General features: G+C 32.7%; 3 pseudogenes; 2 read left to right on the plus strand and 1 right to left on the minus strand.

Annotated features, from left to right (window-relative positions):
• Positions 1 to 540: 540 nt before the first annotated feature.
• On the plus strand, positions 541 to 2,853 carry LOC120185558 (annotated as a pseudogene).
• A 1,694-nt stretch (positions 2,854 to 4,547) lies between these two features.
• LOC120185557 lies at positions 4,548 to 6,874 on the plus strand (annotated as a pseudogene).
• A 4,904-nt stretch (positions 6,875 to 11,778) lies between these two features.
• On the minus strand, positions 11,779 to 13,098 carry LOC120185846 (annotated as a pseudogene).
• Positions 13,099 to 27,231: the final 14,133 nt, after the last annotated feature.

Here is a 27,231-nt window from a genome sequence, read left to right on the forward strand (position 1 = left end):
TCTGACTTGTTCCTACGGAACCAAGGTCGAAAAAATTGAGAAAAATCAATCATTCACAACCACTGGTGAAGGATTCCTCGAAAAGTTAAGGATTAGTAATCCGTTTTAGAAATTGAATGGGTTATATTTTATACATATATTAGGAAGGTAATAAAAAAATTTGTAACAAACGATAACGTTAGTGACCGATTTGTGATTTTTGAAACATCAATAGTGAAAATGAAAACATACTCAAACATTAGTGACCATTTGTGTAGTTTACCCAAAGAGAAAATATAAAAAGTATTGTATTTATAAAATAATTAACATACATTGTTTATATTATTTATAATTATAAAAATTAAGTAATATTAAATATTAATTTCATGTAATTATAAAAAGTAAAATATTACAATATCTATTATAAATTTTATAAAATTAATTTAATAAATAAATAAATAAATTATAATGTGTATTTATTTTATTGAAAAAATATGTTTAAAAAACATAATTCATTTTTTCAAAATTTATATTCAATAAAATAAATAAATCCTGAATTCAACATAAATATGGGGGTACTTTTGGAATGCTAATATTGTTATCAACCAGTCTTGCCGTTTCCTGAAAAAACTATCAATTTGGTTTTCTTACGAAACAGAACAAATTAAATTAACAGCCACAGAGTTTTTCTTTTTCTATTTTTTTTCTTTTATAATCTCTCTATTCTCTGAACAAAGATCTACAAAAATATATAAAATCTCATAATTTCCCTGCAATTACTTTAAAAAAATCTCAAATCTGATTCAATGGCTTCTCGTCGGCGTATGCTTTTAAAAGTCATAATTCTCGGTGACAGCGGGTAAGCTTTATAATCGTCTTCACTTTTTTTAAAGTTTTATTTGTTTTTGCATATTTGAATTCGAAGATTTTGTTAATTCTGCTGCATTTCCAATTTAATCACAATTAATTTGTTGTTCTTTAATTGTAATTTCGATTTTTTTGTCTTCTCTTGTTTTTAGTGTTGGGAAGACATCTCTCATGAATCAGTAAGCTTTGAAACTGAAATCCTTAGATTTTTTTTCCCTTTATCTAACTCTTTAATTTTGCATATTCGATTGCTGGTTCTTATGTATTGGTTAATTGTTAATTTTATTGGAATTAGGTATGTTAATCGTAAGTTCAGTAATCAGTACAAAGCGACTATTGGAGCCCATTTTTTGACAAAAGAGGTTCAATTCGAAGATAGACTCTTTACATTGCAGGTAAAAAACAGTCAACTTGAAGATATATCTTAGTTGCTATGGATTGTGGTATCTGTTGTGCCTAATGATGACAATGCAATGCGGATTTTAGCATTTGTGTAAGTTTATATATTGTTTGATTTTAGCTATTGTCAAATGTCAACCGTAGAAACTAAGCCCACCTTTTTCTGTACTCTGCATAGATATTCGATTCGGTTGAAAAATAGAGTTATAAACTGTATTTACATTTCTTAGTGTCATACTCGTTTTTCTGATTTTGTGCATAGATATGGGATACTGCTGGTCAGGAAAGATTTCAAAGTTTAGGTGTGGCTTTCTATCGGGGTGCTGATTGCTGCGTGCTTGTGCATGATGTTAATGTCATGAAGTCCTTTGATAATCTTAACAACTGGAGAGAAGAGTTTCTGATTCAGGTAATATTCTGTCCAATGGCGTATAGAGTATCTTAATTGGAAGAATGATTAATGTTGTTATTTTTTTGGTCGAGCGTTCAGGCGAGTCCATCTGACCCTGAAAACTTTCCATTTGTTGTTCTGGGAAACAAGGTTGATGTTGATGGTGGGAACAGTTGAGTGGTAAAAATGTCTCCCACCCTCTTGACGGTCCTATTTTCTACAGATTTCTTCATGTTTTACAGTATCATGTGGGAGTGTAAATGTGTTTGTTTTCGTATAGTGTATGAATGAGGTTATTTCTCTCTGGTTTAGGTTTCTGAAAAGAAAGCTAAGGCATGGTGTGCATCAAAGGGAAACATACCATATTTTGAGACCTCTGCAAAAGAAGGATTCAATGTTGATTCTGCATTTGAGTGCATAACCAAAAATGCTCTCAAGAATGAACCTGAAGAAGAAATGTAAGTATTTGCGTATGTTAACGCTTCCTGAACAGAAAGATAATGCCTAACAAAATGTTTACGCACCAAAATGTATCTTTCTTCAAAGAATTTGACCTTTCTATGATGGACGACCTTTTTCAATTGCAATTCAATGCTATTTGGATTAAGACATTTCCTAGGAACTTGTTTTGAGGGTTCATTTTGAGTGATCACCTATCTACACACCATTATTGGCCATAACTTAAGTGTCTCTTTAGTGCACTGGAGGTGAGCAGTGAATGAACTAATTGAGCCTTATATAGCTGAAAAGCTAATCAGCAGGAAATAGGAGTTTTTCTGAAGGAGATTTTTTTCATAAAAGTTGCTTCATCCCTTATGTTTGTCTGTCTATATAGCGAATTGTTCTTGGTTGGGTTAAATATAATTTCCATAAATACGTGTGTGCATATGATTCCATTTGAAAGCCTACGAAAAGGGTTGCATTACCAGAGTCCTTGCAAATTGTTTTATTTCAATACTTGTTTTTTTTTTTCATGATGAAAGCTACGTTCCTGAAACCATTGATGTTGCTGGCGGAGGACGGCCTCAGAGATCTACAGGCTGTGAATGTTAAACGAGTCATCGTCAGATGGGGCTTCATATATCAAAACGCGGAAACAGCTGCAGTAGATTTCTCATTTCTATATGTTAAAGTTGCAGGTTCTGACGACTAGTAATAAACTAGGGATGATGTAGTCCTATAAAGATTGGATTTGTGTATCATAAGTTGGTTAGTGATCCTCCTCTTGTGTATTTCTTTCAATTTTTCCAAAAGAAATGATTGTTGGTTATTCAATGGTCATGTTAAAAGATTAATTGTACCATGCCTACTACGTCCTATGTATTTTGAGAATATAGAGAAATTGAGAATTTAGAGGGAAATTGAGAAATTTAGAGGGAATAGAAAAATTTGGAGGGAAATTGAGAATTGAGATTTTATTTGGAAAGATATTTTGGGTTAATTAGGCTCATGCTCCTCCAACAATCATCATTTTTCCACTTATGTTTGATTTTTGATTTCTTTCATTTTAGTCATGGTTTAATTGTAAATATCTTCTTGAATTTTAAATTCAATGCAATTTAATCTTGTATACATTCTAATTTCTTTTAATTTTCTATAAATTATTTTTGGGTTTTATTATTACTTATTCATAACAATAAAATAAATGGACTATTAATGTGAATTAACCTAACATGCAACTAAAATACTAATTATGCAAATGAAATTAATATGACATGTACTACTATTTATGAACCATATAATATGCAATGTGACATACTAATTATTTAACACCTAATTAATCATGTTTTATATAATTGACATTTTAATAATTTTATTAATTTTATTAAATAATTTTATACAATATGTATGTATAAACCATGTATAATATATATATATATATATATATATATATATATATAAATATAAAGTAAATTACTTATATAGTTTATAGAAACACTATGCATAACTATATAAAGTAATCAATTATATAGTTTATAGAAATTCTAAACCCTAAAATTTAAACCATAAATACTAAACACTAAACCATAAAACTTAATGTAAATGGACTAACATTAATGTATATATATTTGTAATAAAAGAGTGGGTTATGTATTGGGCCTATGTAAACTAATGTATTGCTAAAATTATTTATATTAATAATGTAAAACGTTAATATATATTACATAATAAATACTTTCATTATTAATATTATTTTTTCTTTATATAAATTAAACTATATTAATTTTCCTTTTCATTATTAATTATGTTTTATCTAATTTATATTTAAATTATTTTATTATTTTATTAAATAATTTTATATAATAGGTCTATTTATTAATTTAATTAATAAATATTTTATTATAACATTTAAAAAGTAATCATATTAATTTTTTAATTACATCATAAACTAAAAAACTCATAATTTTATTAAAATCTCATAATTTTGTCTATGGTAATATATAAGTTGGTAAATATCAGATCAGATCATTAACAAGTCGGATCATTTACAGGTCAGGTTGAAAACATGTCAGGTTGAAAACAGGTCGGGTAATACCAGTTATTTATCAGGTCAATCTAGGGTTCGGGTTCATATCAGTGGGATTCAGTCCGGGTTCGGGCATCATATTTTAAGTTCAATTCGGGTTCATGTCGTTCTCAGAGATGATGCAGGTCGGGTTCATATCCACAATTTTCATGTCTAACTCGGATTCAGATCAACACCAGTTCCGACTCGAGTCGATTTCGGATCACCACAGCGCATGTAAAAAACAGCTCGAGTCGATTTCAATCAATTTTACATGTCAGGTCATTTTACACCCCTATCAACCAGTCTTGCCGTTTGCTGAAAAAAACTATCAATTTGGTTTTCTTGCAAAACAGAACAAATTAAATTAACAGCCACAGTTTTTCTTTTACTTTTTCTATTTTTTTCTTTTATAATCTCTCTGTTCTCTGACCAAAGATCTACAAAAATATATAAAATCTCATAATTTCCCTGCAATTACTTTAAAAAAAATCTCAAATCTGATTCAATGGCTTATAGTCGGCGTATGCTTTTAAAGGTCATAATTCTCGGTGACAGCGGGTAAGCTTTATACTCATCTTTACTTTTTTTGAAGTTTTATTTATTTTCGCATATTTGAATTCGAAGATCTTGCTAATTCTGCTGCATTTCCAATTTAATCACAATTAATTTGCTGTTCTTTAATTGTAATTTCGATTTTTTTTGTCTTCTCTTGTTTTTGGGGTTGGGAAGACATCTCTCATGAATCAGTAAGCTTTAAAACTGAAATCCTTAGATTTTCTTTTTTTTTCCCCTTTATCTAACTCTTTAATTTTGCATATTCGATTGCTGGTTCTTATGTATTGGTTAATTGTTAATTTTATTGGAATTAGGTGTGTTAATCGTAAGTTCAGTAATCAGTACAAAACGACTATAGGAGCCGATTTTTTTGACAAAAGAGGTTCAATTCGAAGATAAACTCTTTACATTGCAGGTAAAAAACAGTCAACTTGAAGATATATCTTAGTTGCTATGGATTGTGGTTTCTGTTGTGCCTAATGATGATAATGGAATGCGGATTTTAGCATTTGTATAAGTTTATATATTGTTTGATTTTAGCTATTGTCAAATGTCAACCGTAGGAACTAAGCCCACCTTTTTCTGTACTCTGCAAAGATATTCGATTCGGTTGAAAAATAGAGATATAAACTTTATTTACATTTCTTAGTGTCATACTCGTTTTTCTGATTTTGTGCATAGATATGGGATACTGCCGGTCAGGAAAGATTTCAAAGTTTAGGTGTGGCTTTCTATCGGGGTGCTGATTGCTGTGTACTTGTGCATGATGTTAATGTCATGAAGTCCTTTGATAATCTTAACAACTGGAGAGAAGAGTTTCTGATTCAGGTAATATTCTGTCCAATGGCGTATAGAGTATCTTAATTGGAAGAATGACTAATGTTGTTATTTTTTTGGTTGAGCATTCAGACGAGTCCATCTGACCCTGAAAACTTTCCATTTGTTGTGCTGGGAAACAAGGTTGAAACAAGGTTGATGTTGATGGTGGGAACAATCGAGTTGTAAAAATGTCTCCACCCTCTTGACCGTCCTATTTTCTACAGATTTCTTCATGTTTTGCAGTATCATGTGGGAGTGTAAATGTGTTTGTTTTCGTATAGTGTATGAATGAGGTTATTTCTCTCTGGTTTAGGTTTCTGAAAAGAAAGCAAAGGCATGGTGTGCATCAAAGGGAAACATACCATATTTTGAGACCTCTGCAAAAGAAGGATTCAATGTTGATTCTGCATTTGAGTGCATAACCAAAAATGCTCTCAAGAATGAACCTGGAGAAGAAATGTAAGTATTTGCATATGTTAACGCTTCCTGAACAGAAAGATAATGCCTAACAAAATGTTTACGCACCAAAATGTATCTTTCTTCAAAGAATCTGACCTTTCTATGATGGACGACCTTTTTCAATTGCAATTCAATGCTATTTGGATTAAGACATTTCCTAGGAACTTGTTTTGAGGGTTCATTTTGAGTGATCACCTATCTACACACCATTATTGGCCATAACTTAAGTGTCTCTTTAGTGCACTGGAGGTGAGCAGTGAATGAACTAATTGAGCCTTATATAGCTGAAAAGCTAATCAGCAGGAAATAGGAGTTTTTCTGGAGATTTTTTTCATAAAAGTTGCTTCATCCCTTATGTTTGTCTGTCTATATAACGAATTGTTCTTGGTTGGGTTAAATATAATTTCCATAAATACGTGTGTGCATATGATTCCATTTGAAAGCCTACGAAAAGGGTTGCATTACCAGAGTCCTTGCAAATTGTTTTATTTCAATACTTTTTTTTTCCATGATGAAAGCTACGTTCCTGAAACCATTGATGTTGCTGGCGGAGGACGGCCTCAGAGATCTACAGGCTGTGAATGTTAAACGAGTCATCGTCAGATGGGGCTTCATATATCAAAACGCGGAAACAGCTGCAGTAGATTTCTCATTTCTATATGTTAAAGTTGCAGGTTCTGACGACTAGTAATAAACTAGGGATGATGTAGTCCTATAAAGATTGGATTTGTGTATCATAAGTTGGTTAGTGATCCTCCTCTTGTGTATTTCTTTCAATTTTTCCAAAAGAAATGATTGTTGGTTAGTCAATGGTCATGTTAAAAGATTAATTGTACCATGCCTACTACGTCCTATGTTTATGCCACCTATAATTCTGTAATAAATATGGAACTTCTCATTATGTGTCGTGTGAACTTTTGGCGGAGATAACCTAATGGGCAAAATGCATGAGCTTTTATGGCTAAAAAAAGGTCCAACTTAATTCAACCTTTCAATTCATTTGCGAGCACTTTTATGTTGTGTAAACATTGAAATTTTAACCTTAGCATTCATTTCCTGCCAAATCATGTAAATGACAGCATTCCACGTAAGTCGAATACTGTCGAAAAAAATGTTTACCTCTGCCTTTCCTTTGAATCCAATTCAAAGCTTTATGCTAAGAACAAAACACCAAAGAAAGGTGCTCACGAACTTCAATCCCTCCTACTCGAAGTAAACATTCACTCAGAGAAGGACCCAAGGGATAGATTGGGACAATCGTTCTTACTGAAAATTTTAAATTCTCATATATTTTAAATATTTTTTTATATTTCTATGATAGTTTATTTTCATCTCTAAAATTTTTATAAATTCATTCGGAACAGAAAATTTTAATCCGGCGTCCACCCGAAACTGGTAAATCTCAAGAGATCATCTTACTCTTCATAGCTAATTTATCATGTATGATGGGTCAAATGATGAGTAAATAATGAGGGATGTTGAAGGTGATTGCACTCTTTTGCCGGACTCCATACACAAAGCCTGCCTCAAAGTCGCCTCCGCCATCGACCATTCTGTTAGAAAAAGAGTGAATTTAATTGATGATTTTAATATTTATATTAAATTTATATTCCTTTTGACTATTGCAAATTAAATATATTATTTAATTTAAATATTAGTAGGATAATTACTCTTTTAATATGTCAATTTAAAAATATATTTGTTGTCTTTTTAACTTTGAATATTAAAGATAATTATATATTTTTGTTTATTTCAAATTAAAATAATATCTATTTAAGTTTGAATGGTAAAAGAAATTTTATCTTTTGAATATTCAAATTAAAAGATATTCTTATCTGTTTGATGTTGAATATTAAAAGATATCTAGTTAGATTAAATGTATCTTGAAAATCTTCTATAAATAGTGAGTTCATATGCTAGGTTAAACACAAGTTTACATCACAAAATTCAAGAACTTTTATTCTCTTGAAAAACATTTTCTCTCCTTAGAAAATATTCTTTTCTTCCACTAGTTTTCCGGTGATAGTCGAAGGCAATAATCGTTCGTGATCTCTACAGCTGTAGCTGATCATAAGTTGTTGTATCATGGGAGACAGACGACCAACAAACTCGAGCAACAAAGAAGCGGTCAAAAAGTTGTCTTAAGAAAACTGTGTAGCGATAGGCCTCAACTGATTGCGATCTCAACTGATCAAAATAAAAGAAATATTTTTCTTTCTATTTAATTTTAATTTAGTTTACGAAGTTTAACTAGTTTGTTTGATTTTCTCAAGTTTGATTTCGTCTCAAATTGTTATCGGTCAACAATCTTAGTACAGTAAACTCGTTCATTCTCGGATTAACGTGTTTTTCTAACAATCTTAAAACATATTTTATTTTCTTATTTTTCTAAAATAATATAAAATTTGAAAGTTTAATATTTTTACAAGGGAAGTGCCAAAAATTTGACAAAACAAATATTGAGTGAAAATCAAGAGAAATTTACATCAAAAATAAGTTTCCTTCAATTTTTGAATTTATGAATTTCAAATTATTTAAGGGATATTTTTTAATTTAATTTTAATTTGAGATATGATTCCATTAATTTCTGTATAGATTTCAAATAATTGGATTCCAAAATCTTTACAAGATTTTTGTGGTTGCGTACTTTGTGGGGACACACTTTGAATATTGATGGTTTACGTTAACAGTGAAGTTAATAAAGAATTCAAGTTTGGTTGCCAACGATAAAGTCAATCATGTAGGCAAAATTTGAATATTTCCCTTTAATTCAAAAGGATTTGAAATTCTTTCTTTACCTTTCTTTAATCTAAAATGGTTCAGATACCATGGGAAAGCGATGAAGCAAATAAATTTGTTTTAGGATTTATCATGCCGTCTTAATGGGTTTGCTAAAACCTCAAAATGGTTAAATTTGTATAACATAAATTGTCTTGAAGGTAACTTTGGTTTCTGAGTTTGTTTCAGAATTTTAATTCAATCCGCACAAGAATTAATTTTATGTTTATTGGAATCTTTGATTTTTGAAATCAATTGGAATTTGAATTCTGTCGCGTAACAGAATTATTTGATTTCTGTAGAAATCATTGGAAAGTAACAATCGTGTTACTAATTTGTTTCAGAATTTTAGTTCATTATTAAATTTTATTGATAGAATAAATCATAATTTAATTTTGGTTTGTTGTTGGAATTGTTGAAAATAAGGACTGTAAAATGAGATGTTTAGCATAGACATGAAAATGAATAAAGTAATAATAAAAAATTATATGCAAACTGTGTTGTGGTAAATCACTGTCTTATAAGCAAATCTAGCCTAATTGGAGTAATCGTTGCACTAGAAGATGCCCTCAAAACTAGTATAGCCTCTTTAGAAAACGTACACCCACAATCTAGAGTGGACCAAACGGTGGTATTGCTCTTCTTGAACGAAATGATGAAATAGAAAAGCTTTGATAGAGTGAAGAAACTGAAATGAATTTGCTTTTAGAAAAGCTTCTTGTTTTTTACTGTTGCAAACTATTGAAAAATGGTTCGGTATTTATAGGGAAGGGAGCAACTTTAAAAAGGAAAAATACCATTAAAGCAGCAATTACAGTTGCTGAAATCTTGGCTAAAACGGTTGGATAATACAAGAATGAAAGCTGTCCAAAAGATAAGGTTGGATGGAAGTTGTATCATCTATGAATCTGGCCTGAAAATGGCGTATATTCATTTATCAACAAATCAATTTAATCACTGATTTAATGGGATTTAAAACAGATTTTATACCACCAAAAATCAAGCTAAAATTTACAGCTAATCAGCCAATTTACAGCAAGTATCCGTTGCTTATTCCATGTATACTAACACATCACTAACATGAATTATTATTAATTCTAGTTTCGTGTGTTAAACAAAATCGTGATTGTCGGTGGTCGTGAGCCACGATAGAAACTTGTAAAATTCTATGAATAGAATTTCAAGATGTGATAACATAAGATGTTATTTTATTTGATAATGGTGAATCTGACTAAATGTGAGATGATCCTTCTATTATTAGAGAGGATTAGGTAAACATTGTTATCGGATCTTGGAAGTATTATGACTTTCTATGCTGGAAATAATTTTGAATGTATTATCGGATACACAATACAAGATGTACAATTGAAACATAGATACGAAACGAAAGATACTGGTACTAATGAATTATTACTGACCAAGTTCTTAAACTTCGTAATAATGACATAGACGAGGGAGAATAAATGCTTTATTATCTCCATTGATGATAGAAAAGGTAATGTTATGTGTATTTGTTAAAAAAGCAAAACGAAGTTATAGAAAAAAATTATTTTCTATAAACATGAAGTTGAAAACCAACTTAATAAATATATTAAGATGGTAAGAAGTGTGCACAACATGATATTACTCATGAAGTGACATCACTATATTCTTCTAAAATAAAGGAAACAATGAAAGTAATGCTAAGAAGTTTTGAGCCGTCACAGAACATGTGGAGGAGAGAGAAATTATTCTGTCAACTCTTTAGCTTTAAAATAAGGTCCACAGGAAATAAAAAAGACAAGACAACATATGAGTTATGAAAAGGTTGAAAACATGTATCATACAAACACTTGAAAATGTGGGTGTGTCTTGAGAAGGTAATTCTCATATTACAAAAATAAATGAAAATAGATCATAAACGATGAATTGTATTTTCTTTGAATATTAAAGATAATTATATACTTTTGTATATTTCAATTAAAATAATATATATTTAAGTTTAAATGATAAAATGAGTTTTATCTTTTGAATATTTCAAATTAAAAGATATTATTATCTGTTTGATGTTGAATATTAAAAAATATATGGTTGGATTAAATCTCTCTTGAAAATCCCCTATAAATAGTGAGTTAATATGCTAGGTTAAACACAAGTTTACACCTCAAAATTCAAGAACTTTTCTTTTCTTGAAAAATATTTTCTTTCCTTAGAAAATATTCTTTTCTTCCACTAGTTTTCAGATGATAGTCGAAGGCAATGATCGTTCGTGATCTCTGTAGATGTGTTATTGTAGCTGATTATAAGTTGTTGTGTCCTGGGAGACAGATGATCAACAAACTCGAGCACCTGGCCGAAAATCTGTCTTAAGAAAACTTTGTAGCAACATGCCTCAATTAATTCCGATCTCAACTGATCAAAATAAAATGAGTATTTTTATTTCTATTTAATTTTAATTTACTCTATGAAGTATAACTACTTTGTTTGATTTGCTCAGGTTTAATTTTGTATCAGATCGTTACTTCAGTCAACAATCTTAAGACAGTAAACTCGTTCATTCTCGGATTAAAGCATTTTTCTAACACATTCCGATGAAGAAGATGAAGTTGGAATACCTGATGCAGTGGTGGTCATGGTAGTGATTTGAGAACTACAATTTTATATTAGGAGAAAGACTTCTTAAATTAGAATAAGAGAATATGGTTACAGTATATAATTTATTTTCTAAAAATAATTACGTTTTTTAGTTATTCAATTACTGAAGTTAAAAATAATGTCTTTATTCTTGTTCTGTTATGTTTGAAATCTCCCCTACATTGAACATCCCTAAGAAAAACCAACCACAAAGAACCTCTTATGTCGTCTATACATTCGTTTATTTTCCAGGAAAAAAGGAACTCAAAATACTACACAAAACAACAAACATTTACACCCTTCACAGAGGACACAAAGAAAAACGAAGAAAAGAGGGACAATGGAACACCTTTATCGCTCGACGAGCGATAACCGATGTCGGAGATTTAATGGTAGAGTGGCAGCAAAGAGACGACAACGGCTTTCACTCGTACGTGCATTCGTCTTTCTTGAACTTAATGAGCATTGTTTTCACGGAATCGATGACCAGAGGGCAAGAACTTTGTTTCCGGTTCCTCGTTTTCACGAGTTTCCCGACGACATTCCCTCTCGATCGGACTTCAAACTTTAGCATTAATGGAACTTCGGCAGCTCCATGTTGTGTAAACGTTAAGCTCCATAAAGTGGCACCTTTTCCCCTTCCAACGCAGTTGATACAGTCCTACGGCTCTTCCGTGGCTGATAATATTTCAACTGCGATTGATTCCATAAAGACCTTAACTTCATTGCGTTACAAGTTTACAATCAAACATACTCGAATTTGAGCATATTTTAATCGAGTTTACAATCAAGTTTACAAGTTTGAGTATAGACGTATTCTGAATTCAAACTTTAATCGAATTAAATTTAAAAATATTTTAATTTCACATTCTTTTAAACTTGAATTTAAAATTAGATTTGAATTCCAATTTTAAGTTCTCAAATTTTCGAATCAATATTCAAATTTGACTAGTCTCGTTTGGAGTCCTGAACAACGATCACGGTCAATCCAACGAGTAAAAACAAAGATCTACAATACTCGAATATAAATCTGATTTTTCTAAAATAATTCATATACTTCGAAGTTCGTAACCGAATATAGAAATTTGATGTCAATAATTTAAGACAATCTTGACAAAAGTGACATACCCTGACGACGATTTCAGCTTTGAAAGGCCTACTGGCAACCCAAAATAATCAAACAAAACACCATGAACAAAACCACAAAGGTAAAAAGAGCAATCAGGGCCTGGAAACGCCTATTGAAGGCATTATCCTCGAACTTATCATACGACCCTTCTTCCATTATCACCTTACACTCAGGCCACCCTTTATCATTCCTTTTCCAGCCACCTTTCCTCCCGGAGGACGACCAGAATATCCCCGAGAATCTGCTCGCCGACGAGTTCCTCGAATGGCGTCTGACGGAGGAAGGGTGTGAAGGTGACTCCATGGGACTCGGTTGCATCGTCGACGACTTGTCGCCGCCGTGAGAGTCTCGAGATGGACTCTGGACATAGTATACTGGACGTTTTGGAGACCTTGACGGCGACGATGGAGCTATGCTTGTGATATCGGATTCGGACTTTGTCGACATCTTTTTTTTCCTTTTTGTTGTTGAATTCTTTCTCAGAAATTGATTTTTTTCACTTGTAAAAATGGAATCTGAGATAGAGATGAAGATAAAGAGGAAGGAGCAGATTATTGAATGATGAAAGAAGCAACAATTCAGTTCACTAAAACTCTTTGTTTCTGTTTCTCTCTCTGTCTCCGTCTTTTATGGGTACATACAGACAGTAAAGTAACCCAAGAGGAAGAGACATTTTTACCGAAATATCACCCTTATACGGAATAATTACATGTCAGACATATTTTCCTCAAATATTATCGACCTAGCACCCTTTCTAACACGTAATAAAAATCGTATCGTCATCTGCGTCTTCGAGGGGTTCTGACACGTACGAAAGACGCGGATTATTTCCTTAACTTTCCGCCTCCCACATTAATTATCACTCGTTTTCCCCTCCCCTCTCCATATAAATACTACACCTAATATAACCTTCAAACCACACTAAAATCTCAAATTCTCTCATTCTTCCTATTATCAATCTTTATATTAGGGATGTAAAAATATTTTCTACTATATTATAATTATTTAATAATTTATTATTTTATTAAATTTTATTTTACTAATTTTTTAATTACTTTTTACAGTTATAAAATAGAAGGCGGATTGTTACGTTTAGATAAAAATCATCTTTCGAGGCATTTTACCTATAAGTAACAATTTTAAATTGTGTTTTTGTTTTAGTTATTGTGAATATTTTATTTATTTAATTTTTTTGGTATTAGTTTATATTTTAATTTGTAAACTATTTATTAAATTAGGAGAGAGACCATATATTATATTCATTCATTCGTAACGTTAAGTTAGAGATACCTACTCACGTCTGGCCATATTTAGCCGAGGATAGATTCGGTTACCTAGCGAAATATGAAGGACAGTGTAACCTTGAATCCACCCTTATTTCTGCACTGGTTGAGAGGTGGGGACTAGAAACGCACACATTCCATATTCCGTGTGGAGAGTACACAATTATGCCGGAGGATATTTTCATATATTTGGGGTTTTTGGTAGATAGAGATGTGATTTCTGGGGTGACAGATAGCGACTGACATTCCTTGTGCGATGAGTATCTTGGAGGTGTCCCGCCTAATTTCAACGGTGGTCGAATACTGTTAAATTGGTTGGATACAACTTTTACACATTTGAGTCGCGACGCCTCCGAGGAACAAGTTAAAATGTATGCTCGAGCTTGCATATTACAACTCATAGGAGATATCCAGATGCCCGACAAATCGCGCAACAAAGTTCATTGTATGTGGTTGCGTCACCTCGTAGATTTTCACGTTGCTGGCACACTCAGTTGGGGCTCTACAGTTTGACATTTATGTATAGGGAAATGTGTCAAGCAACTGATTATAGAAAAAAATGCTATTGGTGATTGTCTCATTATTCACCAGTCTTGGGCGTGGTATCACATGCCCTTTTTATGTCCAGTCGTGAAAAACCCGTTGGTCTTCTCGCTATTGTTGATGTAATTTCAATATTGAATTTGCATATAAATAATTTTGTTGAGTATATAATGAAGTTTTTTCATTGAATAGGTGGTCAAGTGTAAGAAAAGATCATCAGGATTTACCGAATGAATTGGAAGAAATTCGGCTACTCATAGATCAGAAGACTAATACAGATGTATGTATTTAAATTTTATTATTTACTTTTAATTATCATAATATAATTAAAATATTATTTTGATAAGAATTATATATATTTGTTTTAGTTTCAATGAGCTTCTTATTATACTGAAGAAATGAGGATTTGCATCCCACATCACTTGAGAGGCCCATTAGATGTCTGGATGGTTATGGTCAATCTGATATGTTATGCTATTGTCGAGTGGCATCCTACTGATCGCGTGCTCTACCAATTTGGTTTTTATAATCTATTCCAGAAACACCTAAGAATCTCGACGAGACGAGGCAAAAAAAGTCGATTGGCTGCTGAAGCACATCGGGTGGGTAATAATATGGGAGGATTGACGTGGATGCATTCCCAGTACGGAACCCATTTATGTGGATCATTATTCGGCTGCGAATGATTATTATGAGTGATTGAATCTCTTGAAGAGGCCACGACATATCTGTGACACGAAGTAATTCATGAGTTCTAGAGAAGATTGTTACAGACATTTCATTCGATGCAACAATTCTTTTTTGTAGATCTACAACTAATCTTGGGTGATAGACATGGCCATTTTTCATCCAAGTTTGAGATTGTCCCCCGAGCTTGGTAAAAAGTGCTGCCAAATGAAAATACGTCATTTTAACCAAAGCCGTTACTGGTAAATGGCGTGCCCCTTTAAGGTCGAATTGATAGCCTCGACCAAGTTGGTCGTCATGTGTCCATATCGATATCCACTATCATATGGATTTTTCTACATTTCTTTGTTGATGAGGCTGATGTAATTGTATATTTCCTCGTTATTTCCTCGCAAATCTTGAATCATAAACTCAAATGTTTCAGGTAATAGTTTGTAACCTGAGCATAAAATGTAAAACTTACTATTAAGTTTCCATAAAAAATGAAAATGATTGAGAAATAAACTTTGGCATTTTTACATACCCATGCACACAAGTAATTGACGCTCATCATTCTTCTTGAAATTTCTATGATAGTTAGCAGCAATGTGTCGGATACAGTACCGATGTTGGACATAGGGTGATTGCCACATTGGATCCAAAGACTCCATTGCTGCTTTGATCCCAACTCTGTGATTTAAAATGACACAGATTTTCCCCCTCGTGAAAACATATAAACGTAAGTTTATAAGGAAAAAAATCAAAGAATTTGTATCTCATCCTTCAACAAGGGCAAAAGAAACTGGAAAAATATTGCGATTACCATCTTGGATAACTGCAACTAGTAAAACTTGCTTGTATTTTCCATACAAGGATGTCTCATCAATTTGGACCACAGGTTTGTAGTATTTCAAAATATTAATGCACTATGGGTAAGTCCAAAAAAGCCAATAGAATTGGCATCGATCGCGAAGCACTCGATCATTGTGGTATGCATGGCAAGTTTCAAAGTCGACAATTTTCCCAGGATTCAATCTGTGCACTACCGTAAACCAATTTGGTAGTTCATTGTAAGATGCATCCTACTCGCCATATAGTTTTTAATGGTATTCTGTTTTGTCTTCCATGCTTTCCTGTATGAGACGATATATCCATATTACGACTGTATAGCTGAAATCAACACCACAATAGCTATATGGGAGCTTGCTTTGACCATGGGGATGATGGCTTGGCAGATAATGTCGGAGTCCAAGTTAGGATGATCCTAGTTGATCCTTTCAGCACAACATGTATGAGGACATTTGTATGCTATTAATTCTCATATATTGTTTTTCTTCTTCCTATTCGATACACGAACCATCCATTTACATCCGTTATCACGTTGGACACAGTGATAAACATGTTTTTTTGTGGTGGAATGGTCGACTCTGAACTGAACAAAATTACGAATGTTGTAATTCTTAATTGCCATCATTGCTTCTTTTTTGGATGAAAACTTCATTCCTTTATATAACTCACCATCATTGACTGATGATTTAAATCCGTAGTCACCAACATTAGTCATATATGTAAATTATGGCCAGTACATTGCACCATAGTCAACTTTATACATGTTTGCTGGAGGTTCAGTATGTACCGTATTTGAGAGAACTTCATTTACATCATCGTCATCGGAGTCTATGTTGAACTACGGTGATTCTGGTTGAACGAATAGTCTAGTCTCAACATCATCCGCACCTGGATAACGAAGAGGTTCTTCTGGTGGAAATGAGGGTTCTTTCATGATGCCCACATTTAGATCGAATAAGCTGGTAGTTTAATGTTTTCCCCTTGAACTTGAAGGCATCTCGACATTGAGGTCGAAGAAGCTCACAGTTGAATGCTTCCCCCTGGAACTTGAAGGCATCATGTTAAATGGGTACTGCATAGATTGCTGCGTTGAGGGTATTTCCATATTCAGGTCAAAGAAATTGACAGATTGTTGAGTTAATCGATCGATGGAATCGACCAAGAGGGGGGTGAATTGGCAATTAAAAATTTCGTGGAAGCTTTTACAGAAAATTAAAAGTAATTGCACAGCGATTTATAGTGGTTCAACTTTCTCAAACAAAGTCTACGTCCACTACCTTAGCTATCCACACTAAGGATTTTCCAACAAATTCACTAATTTGTTCTTTCTTTTGAGGCCAAAGAGATAACCTTACAAAATCCCTCAAGAGTATACCCCAACTCTTGAGAACACTCTTTTTCCCAAAGAGAAGATTACAAATTTGCAAACTTATAAGAAAACCTCACAAGGTAAGATGTTTGCACACTTCTAGAACAAAGAAAAGAACACTCAAAGATAAATACAATTGAGTACAAAAGTGTTCTTGAAAGCAAATGAATATTGGATGAAAAATAGGCTTGAAATGCTCAAACTTGAGGTTTGATGCTTTCTCTTTGATTCTCTCTTGATTCTAGTTGCTTGATGTTTCTTGTTTTTGATCAATGGCTTCTAAGCTTGCTTAAATACACCTTGGATCACTTCTGAACGTTGGGGATGATTAGAGAAGATATTATAGCCGTTTTAGTGTGAAAATATTTAATAAAACAGCTTGGAGCGTGGGGGGAATCGGTTCCCCCTTGAAGGGAATCGGTTCCTAAGTGTAAAATTCAAATATTTCGACCGTTGTACAAGGGGGGAATCGGTACCCCCTTGGGGGGATCGGTTCCCTCCGAGCATACTGGAATTCTCGGAGCAAAACTGTTTAGGGGGGAATCGGTTCCTCCTATGGGGGGAATCGGTTCCCTCCGAGCATTCTGGAAATCTCGGGGCCAAAACCATTTAGGGGGAATCGGTTCCTCCTATGGGGGGGAATCGGTTCCCTCTAAGCAATCTGTAATTTTTGGCTTTGAATTGGTTCGAAATACTTTGTAAGATTATTTTGAAATTGTTTTATGATTAAAACTTAATTTTACACTTAAGTAAGGATTAAAAATGATTTTTGAAATATTTGGAGTAATGTTTTGATATTCGAATAGTTATATCGAATATACTTAGAAAATCATTTGGAAAATCTTAAAATCCATTTAACTTAATTTGTTATATCGAAATATCAAAATGTTTCAACAATCTCCCCCTTTTTGATATAACAAAACATTTTAGTAATTTTAAGATTTTTGAAATCAAGTTTTGAAATTACTCCCCCTTAATTTAACACTTCTTCAATTTATTATGTAAAACATTTAACACATATTCTTCTCCCCCTTTTTGTTAAATCAAAAAGACATTGTAAAACAAGGTTTTGAAATCATTTAGCCAATTGATTTATTAATTATAAGCTTAAGCTGCTAAGATCACAATCAAAAGAGATGTTAGCCATTAGTTTCATAAATCAATATTCATAAATAATGTGATATGGCAAAATTGGTCATATTGCTAATGATGATGCAAAAATGAATAAAACATATAAGTTCACACTATTCATAAATCCAAAATCCAACAATCCACAAAATCAAACAATTCAAAATGTTGAAACAATATTCATTTTGTTCAAAGTTGTAAAGCTAAACACAAAATCAAGCATCCGGATCGGTAGGAGGAAAACGGGCTCGCATAGCAGCCATTTCATGAGTTAGTTCATTAATACGAGCATTGGTTGCTTCATTGTTTGCACGCATCTCCTGAAGAATCTCTAATTGTTGAGCTCCCATTGTGGATAAATGAGACTCTATAGAGGAAAAGCGCGAATCCATTGTAGCATAACGGAAATCAAATGTCTCCATAAAGGATTGAAAATATGGAGGCATTTGAGTCGATTGTTGTGCGTGCTCCTCGGGTTGTTCAGGTTCTTCTTCAGCTTCATCAATATCCCTCATTAATTGTTCAAACTCGGGATCTTCGTCAGCTTCGGGTGGAGCTTGTGAAGAACTAGCTCCCGGAGTAGAAGATCGAACCCATGCACCGGTTTCCTTATTTTTGACCCATCCCGCTCTTGTTAAAGAAAGAAGATTGATTTGTTTCTTAAGAGGAAATGAGGCATCTAGACCAACTCAGAGTTCAGCTTTAGAAAAGATATTACTAAGAATACAACCGTAAACTAGTGAAGAACAAAGTTTCTTATTTGGCACTAGGTTAACGGTTTCAACAATTTCAGTAAAGATAATCTCGGAGAGGTTTATTTTTATATTGTTTTCAAAACAGTGCAACCACCAAAGATCTAAAGCTCTAAGAGTTGAATATCGACCCCCGGATGGTCGAAACCTCCAAGTGATCATGAGATGAAGGAAACGCTCATGGAGATCTAAAACACTTGCACTATCATTCCGTTTATATCGTGAGCCTAAAACTTGTTTTTCGTTTGATAAACCTTCATTGTCCAAGCCTAAGGCATTGGCTATGTAATCCGGATCAAGATGGAAATATTGACCTAGGAGGTAGGAACGCACTCCTATGGTTTTGGTTTTGTCACGATTTTTGATACAAACGGCATTACAGTAGAAGATACGAACAAGTTGATGATAGACAATGGGTTCAAGTTCGAAAAGTTTATCAAATTTCCATTCGTGCAAGATAGGGAGATATTTAAAGTTAATATCAACCATAGTTTGAAGAGATGGGATACGTTCTTCCCTAATCTTATACGAGTCAAAATATTGGTAAAACCAATAACGATAATCTTTAGGACCCGGTTGATTGAAACAAGAATTTTGGATAGTCAAGTTAGGATCAAGATTTGGAATAGGATTTTGAGGAATAGGAGGAGGATTTGGTTGACGACTAGAACGACTAGATGAAGACCTAGGACGTTTAGGATTTGACATGGTGAAGGAAATCAGAATAGATAGAATAACATGCAATTTTAAAACAAATGTATGCAATTCAATTAATCCCAAAACTCAAATGAGTCCTCAATATTTCAAGATTCTCTAAATCAATCCTAATGGGCAAAGTTTTTGAAAAACTTTTGAAAAATATGGTTTTGAGAAACAATATATGTATAGTTTTTCATAACAACAACATAATTTAATCAAAACACAATAATTTGAAAAATAACAATTTTTTTTCTTCGAAAATTTAAAAAATTTTGAAAAATTCTTGTGTTTTTGATGAAATTAGTTGTAACATCTAGTTTCTAATCCCTAAATAATCAATGCCCGATCACTATTTCAACCTAGAACTAATTGAAAACAATCCTATGTTCAAAAACAATGAAATAGAGAGTTTAGAAAAATTTACCTTGAAAGATGAAGATTGAGGGGATTTAGATGTTGTTTGCACGATTTAAATGATTCCAACAGGTTTAGAAGATAATATTTGAAGCGAATTCTGATTAATATCGATGATTTGAGGCAAGAAAGGAGATTTGAGTGTTTGAGGAGGGTGAGAAACGGTTTGAAGAAAATATAAGGGTTTTGGGAATTTTGGGGTGTTCTGCCCGATTTTAACAGAACCCCATGGGGGTATCGATTCCCCTGTGGGGGGAATCGGTTCCCCTTCAAAGGGGGAATCGGTTCCCTCAGGGGGGGATCGATTCCCTCTGCACCAAAATGCTAAAATCCGATTTTTTAAGCACAAAATGCTAAATTAATCTTTTCTAGTGGTATTGGCAACTCATATATCAAAAATTAATTATGTTCAAACAATTAAATTAATCTTTAATCGATTTTTGAACATAAAATTAATTTTCACTAAGAATCACAAACTCCCCCTAACTAATAGCAAGAATGCAATCAAAAATTATTATTATAAGCATTTTTCAAGATTTATTAAAAGTGCTAAAATTATTTTAAACACTAAGTGAAGATAGATTGGTCAAACCTAATTCTCTCCTAAGTGTCCAAAATCTTTCCTTGTCTAAGGGTTTTGTAAAGATATCCGCTAATTGGTGCAAAGTATCAACAAATTCTAGAACTACATCTTCCTTAGTGACATGGTCTCTAATGAAGTGATGTCTTATTTCAATGTGCTTAGTTCTAGAGTGTTGGAGATTTTTAGTGAGACAAATAGCACTAGTATTGTCACACTTGATAGGAATGGTACCTACTTCAATTCCATAATCAAAAAGTTGTTGTTTCATCCATAAAACTTGTGCACAGCAACTACCGGCTGAAATGTATTCCGCTTCAGTGGTAGATAATGCAACACAATTTTGTTTCTTTGAAAACCAAGAAATCAACATATTTCCAAGGAATTGACAAGTACCGGAGGTGCTTTTCCTATCTAATTTGCATCCTCCATAATCCGCATCAGAAAAGGCATGCAAGCTAAAGCTAGAGTCTCTAGGATACCAAAGTCCTAAACTAGGAGTGTCCTTAAGGTATCTAAAGATTCTCTTAACAGCTAGTAAATGTGATTCCTTAGGACATGATTGAAATCTAGCACATAAGCAAACACTAAACATAATGTCCGGTCTACTTGCAGTTAGATAAAGCAAAGAGCCAATCATTGACCTATATAATTTAACATCTACATTTACCTCCTTCATCTAAGTCAAGCTTTGTTGAAGAGCTCATTGGAGTGTTATGAGGTTTCCCATTTTCCAGTCCAAACTTCTTGAGCATATCTTTGGCGTACTTAGCGTGATTAATGAAGATGCTATCTTTTCTTTGCTTGATTTGGAGTCCCAAGAAAAATGAGAGCTCCCCCATCATGCTCATCTCAAACTCACTTTGCATTAGCTTAGAAAATTCTTGGCAAAGAACATCATTAGTAGAACCAAATATTATATCAACATAAATTTGAACTACTAATAAATCTTTACCTTTTCTCTTTAAAAACAATGTAGTGTCAACCTTTCCTTTTAAAAAATCTTTTTCAATTAAAAAATTTGAAAATCTTTCATACCAAGCTCTAGGAGCTTGTTTTAAACCATAAAGAGCTTTTGTCAATTTTAAAACATGATCCGGAAAATTTGTATCTTCAAAACCTGGAGGTTGTTCCACGTACACTTCTTCTTTTATAAAACCATTTAAAAATGCACTTTTAACATCCATTTGATATAATTTAAATTCATTGAAACATGCAAATGGCAATAACATTCTAATTGCTTCCATCCTAGCTACAGGAGCGTATGTTTCATCATAGTCTATGCCTTCTTCTTGAGTATAGCCTTGAGCAACAAGTCTAGCCTTGTTCCTCACTATATTACCACTTTCATCAAGTTTATTTCTAAAAACCCATCTAGTACCTACAGTAGATTTATTACTAGGCCTTTCAACTAATGTCCATACTTTACTTCTCTCAAATTGATTTAATTCTTCTTGCATAGCCATAATCCAATGTTCATCTTTTAATGCTTCTTTGATGTTCTTAGGCTCTATGCATGAAATAAATGCAACATAATTACAGATATTTCTAAGAGAAGATCGAGTAGTTACCCCTTTTGATGGATCACCTATAATTTCACCATCCTTGACATAGTTGTACTCTTGGAAAAGATACTTCCCTTTCTTCAATGGTTGGATTCTCGAGGGGATCATGAGTTTCTTCATCTTTTGTTTCTTCCTTTGATGATGATTCTCCAACGTCATGTCTAACGTCATTTGCTTGTACAATACCTATCATCATTAACAGAAGAATCCTTCCTTGGAAGGGGATTATCATCGAAAACAACATGTATAGACTCTTCTACAACTAAAGTTCTTTTATTAAATACACGATAAGCTTTAGAATTTAAGGAATAACCCAGAAAAATTCCTTCATCACTTTTAGCATCAAATTTGCCAAGATTTTCTTTACCGTTATTTAAAACAAAACATTTACATCCAAAAGGATGAAAATAACTAATGTTAGGCTTTTTATTTTTGAGAATTTCATATGGAGTTTTCTTTAAAATTGGCCTAATCATTACTCGATTTACAACATAACAAGCGGTATTTGTGGCTTCCGCCCAAAAATATTTTGGCAAATTATTTTCACAAAGCATGGTTCTAGCCATTTCTTCTAAAGTTCGATTTTTTCTCTCAACAACTCCATTTTGTTGAGGGGTTCTAGGTGCTGAAAAATTATGGCTAATACCATTAGAATTAAAAAACTCAATGAATCCAAGATTTTCAAATTCAGTTCCATGATCACTTCTAACACTAGTGATAGAGTAACCTTTTTCATTTTGGATTATTTTTGAAAATGTGATGAAATTTTCTAATGCTTCATCTTTAGTACTTAAGAATAGAACCCACGTGTATCTAGAATAGTCATCTACCAAGACAAAAGCATATTGTTTTCCACCCAAGCTAGTAGTTCTAGTTGGCCCAAAAAGATCTAAATGGATCAATTGTAATACTCTACTAGTTGATACATCATTAATAGATTTAAAAGAAACTCGATTTTGTTTTCCTTTAGCACAAGCATCACAGATTTTATCATTATCAAATTTAAGCTTAGGCAACCCTCTTACTAAGTCTCCTTGAATTAACCGTTGCAAAACACTCATACTAGCATGACCTAGTCTCCTATGCCATAACCAACTATCATGCTCATCCTTAGCAACTAGGCACAAAAATAGTCATGTAAATAAAATATAAATGCATCATGTATATGTTTCCTATTTATGACCAATAAGCATAATCGAAATAGATGCAATGTCAATCAATTTTGCAAACTTTTAATTTAAAAGAAAATAAGACATTGTATCTTTTGTCAAATTCATTATTCAAAAGATTATGCTTTAACCCATTCACATATAAACCATTATGCAATGTTGATTATCAAAATTAAGAGCATATGCATAAAGTTTTATAAAGATGTTATGCATTAAAGATTGATATCGATTTAGAGAGATATCATTGAAACTTTGAAATTACTTGCATAAACATTAAAACAAAATTTAAGGTCAAAAATCAAATTGTTTGAAAATTTATATCAATGGTTTAAAATGAATATCAATTATGTTAAAATTTTGACCAAGTTTTATTATGATGAACTAAAAATTCTGAAGAATAAATATAACTTAAAATGTTCATCATAACAATATTTTCAACATACATGAGAATAAAACAATTATGCAAAATCAAAAATTATTCAATATTTAAAACCTCATGTATGCACAAACTAAATGAGCAACCAAATAAAATAATAACATTAAGTTTAGAGGTTACCCATTCCTTTTTCATGTGTGGCTAGAGCATCTTGAATATCATCATCTTCATCACCATTGCTCCCACACATCTACAAGAGACATTTAAGTGTATTTTGGTATCCAAATTGCTTTGGATCCTTGAACATTAGTTTCAATGCCTCTTGTTCCTTTTGGAACCCATACTTGTCTAATTTTAAATCGTTTTCCTTTATTTAAAGGACAAGTATGTTCCTTATGACCATGATAATGACAATGTGAGCATATTGTCATTATTGAACTAGATGAATTATTTAAAATGATCTCTTTTTCTTTTGTTAAACATTCAAGCTTAACTTCTAAATCGAAAATTTCCTTTTCCATACTTTCAAATTTTATCTTTGAAAGCTCTAAATTCTTCTTCGAAATTTCATTTTGTTTTTCAAAATCCATTTTAGTTTCCAGAAGAAGTTTGTTTAATTTGAAAATTTCTTTTTCAAAGTTTTCCGATTTTATTTTTGAAAGCTCTAACTCCTTTTTCAACATTTCATTTTTATTTTCCAAGTCCTTTTTAGCTTTCAAAATAAGATCATTTTTAGTAATAAATTTAGAAATCAATTTATTGTATTTGGAGTTCATGGTCTCAAACTCCGAAAATAATTCATCATAAGCATCTTGTAACTCACTAAAAGATTTTGAATTTAATCTATTTGAGTTAGAAGATACCTTTGGCTCTGTGAAAGCTAATAGAGACATCACTTTTATTGGTTCTTCTTTTTCCTTATCTCCATAGATTTCCTCAAGCTTATCCCACATTTCCTTGGCACTAGAACAAGAAGAAACTCCTTTATATACATTAGGATCAATTGCACAACACAACATATGCATAGCCTTTGTGTTTTGTTGAGCTTCATTCCATTCTTGATTACTCCACTTCTTTACCTTCTTCGTAGGAAAAGAATATCCGTTCTCGATTATCATCCAAGCTTCCATATCATGTGCTTGAATAAACATCATCATGAACCTCTTCCAACAACGATAATTTGTTCCATTGAAGTGTGGAGGCACGCCAATTGGTCTGGATTCTTCCATGGAGAATGAATCGGAAGTGGACGCCATCTTTATCGATTTAACTCTTCCCGGATCTACTCAAGAGGTGGTTAAACCTTCAAATGAGTGAGGCTCTGATACCAATTGTTGAGTTAATCGATCGATGGAATCGGCCAAGAGGGGGGTGAATTGGCAATTAAAAATTTCGTGGAAGCTTTTGCAGAAAATTGAAAGTAATTGCACAGCGATTTACAGTGGTTCAACTTTCTCAAACAAAGTCTACGTCTACTACCTTAGCTATCCACACTAAGGATTTTCCAACAAATTCACTAATTTGTTCTTTCTTTTGAGGCCAAAGAGATAACCTTACAAAATCCCTCAAGAGTATACCCCAACTCTTGAGAACACTCTTTTTCCCAAAGAGAAGATTACAAATTTGCAAACTTATAAGAAAACCTCACAAGGTAAGATGTTTGCACAATTCTAGAACAAAGAAAAGAACACTCAAAGATAAATACAATTGAGTACAAAAGTGTTCTTGAAAGCAAATGAATTGGATGAAAATAGGCTTGAAATGCTCAAACTTGAGGTTTGATGCTTTCTCTTTGATTCTCTCTTGATTCTAGTTGCTTGATGTTTCTTGTTTTTGATCAATGGCTTCTAAGCTTGCTTAAATACACCTTGGATCACTTCTGAACGTTGGGGATGATTAGAGAAGATATTATAGCCGTTTTAGTGTGAAAACATTTAATAAAACAGCTTGGAGCGTGGGGGAATCGGTTCCCCTTGAAGGAATCGGTTCCTAAGTGTAAAATTCAAATATTTCGACCGTTGTATAAGGGGGGAATCGGTACCCCCTTGGGGGGGATCGGTTCCCTCCGAGCATACTGGAATTCTCGGAGCAAAACTGTTTAGGGGGGAATCGGTTCCTCCTATGGGGGGAATCGGTTCCCTCTGAGTATTCTGGAAATCTCGGGGCCAAAACCATTTAGGGGGAATCGGTTCCTCCTATGGGGGGGAATCGGTTCCCTCTGAGCAATCTGTAATTTTTGGCTTTGAATTGGTTCGAAATACTTTGTAAGATTATTTTGAAATTGTTTTATGATTAAAACTTAATTTTACACTTAAGTAAGGATTAAAAATGATTTTTGAAATATTTGGAGTAATGTTTTGATATTCGAATAGTTATATCGAATATACTTAGAAAATCATTTGGAAAATCTTAAAATCCATTTAACTTAATTTGTTATATCGAAATATCAAAATGTTTCAACACAGATGAATGCCTTCCCCTTGAACTGGAAGCGATATTTTCATACGGATTGTTTATAGAGCCATCTCGGTACAGATCGTAAGAAGTTGTTGATGAATGTCTCTCTATTAAACTTGATGGGATGGCACCATAATGTGGATTTCCTATTAACGAGTTAAAATCATTACACATTACTTGAGTTAGGTTGTCAACTTGATCAGCTTGTTGAGCCAGCCTATAGTGAGAGCATAATGGCATACCACAAATCGCAAACACTTCAACAAATATTGCATACATCTGTGTATCGACGTCTGAATATTGATTCTGAGAATCAACCATCATAGAAACATCGTCATCGTTAGAGAGTTCGAACGCTGTATAAGTTAACGACAAGACTGCAGTTGGAAATGTGTACTGAAGTGAGGACAATCTTCTAGTACTTTCAACATGAACCTTTCTTGAAAGTTTAGTGATGAGCTCCTCAAGAGTGGTGTTTCTTTTGAAGGATATTATGACAAAATGATTTGATGTGAAGATGATGCCGATTTCGTCTTCCCGAATTTCTCCATTGTAGTAAACAATAGCTGAAATACGCGTTATTTTGAGACTTTGAAAGATCGAGAGTCTTATATATGAAATATGCCTAATTAAATAAATAGTATATGAATTAAAATATAAACTAATCCAATTTTTTTTAAAAATTTTCACAATAATTTAAATAACACAATTTCATATTATTACTGTAACGACAAAGTGTCTCGAGGTATGATCACACTTTTCAATTTTACAATCGTAAAAAATTAATATAAAATAATTAGTACAATAAATTTTGTGTAAATAATTAAATATAAACTAAATATAATATAATCAAAAATAATTTTAATTTATAAAAATAATAATA

The sequence above is a fragment of the Hibiscus syriacus genome, unplaced genomic scaffold (assembly GCF_006381635.1).
Source record: "Hibiscus syriacus cultivar Baekdansim isolate YM2019G1 unplaced genomic scaffold, ASM638163v2 tig00113124_pilon, whole genome shotgun sequence".
Lineage (NCBI taxonomy): Eukaryota > Viridiplantae > Streptophyta > Magnoliopsida > Malvales > Malvaceae > Hibiscus > Hibiscus syriacus.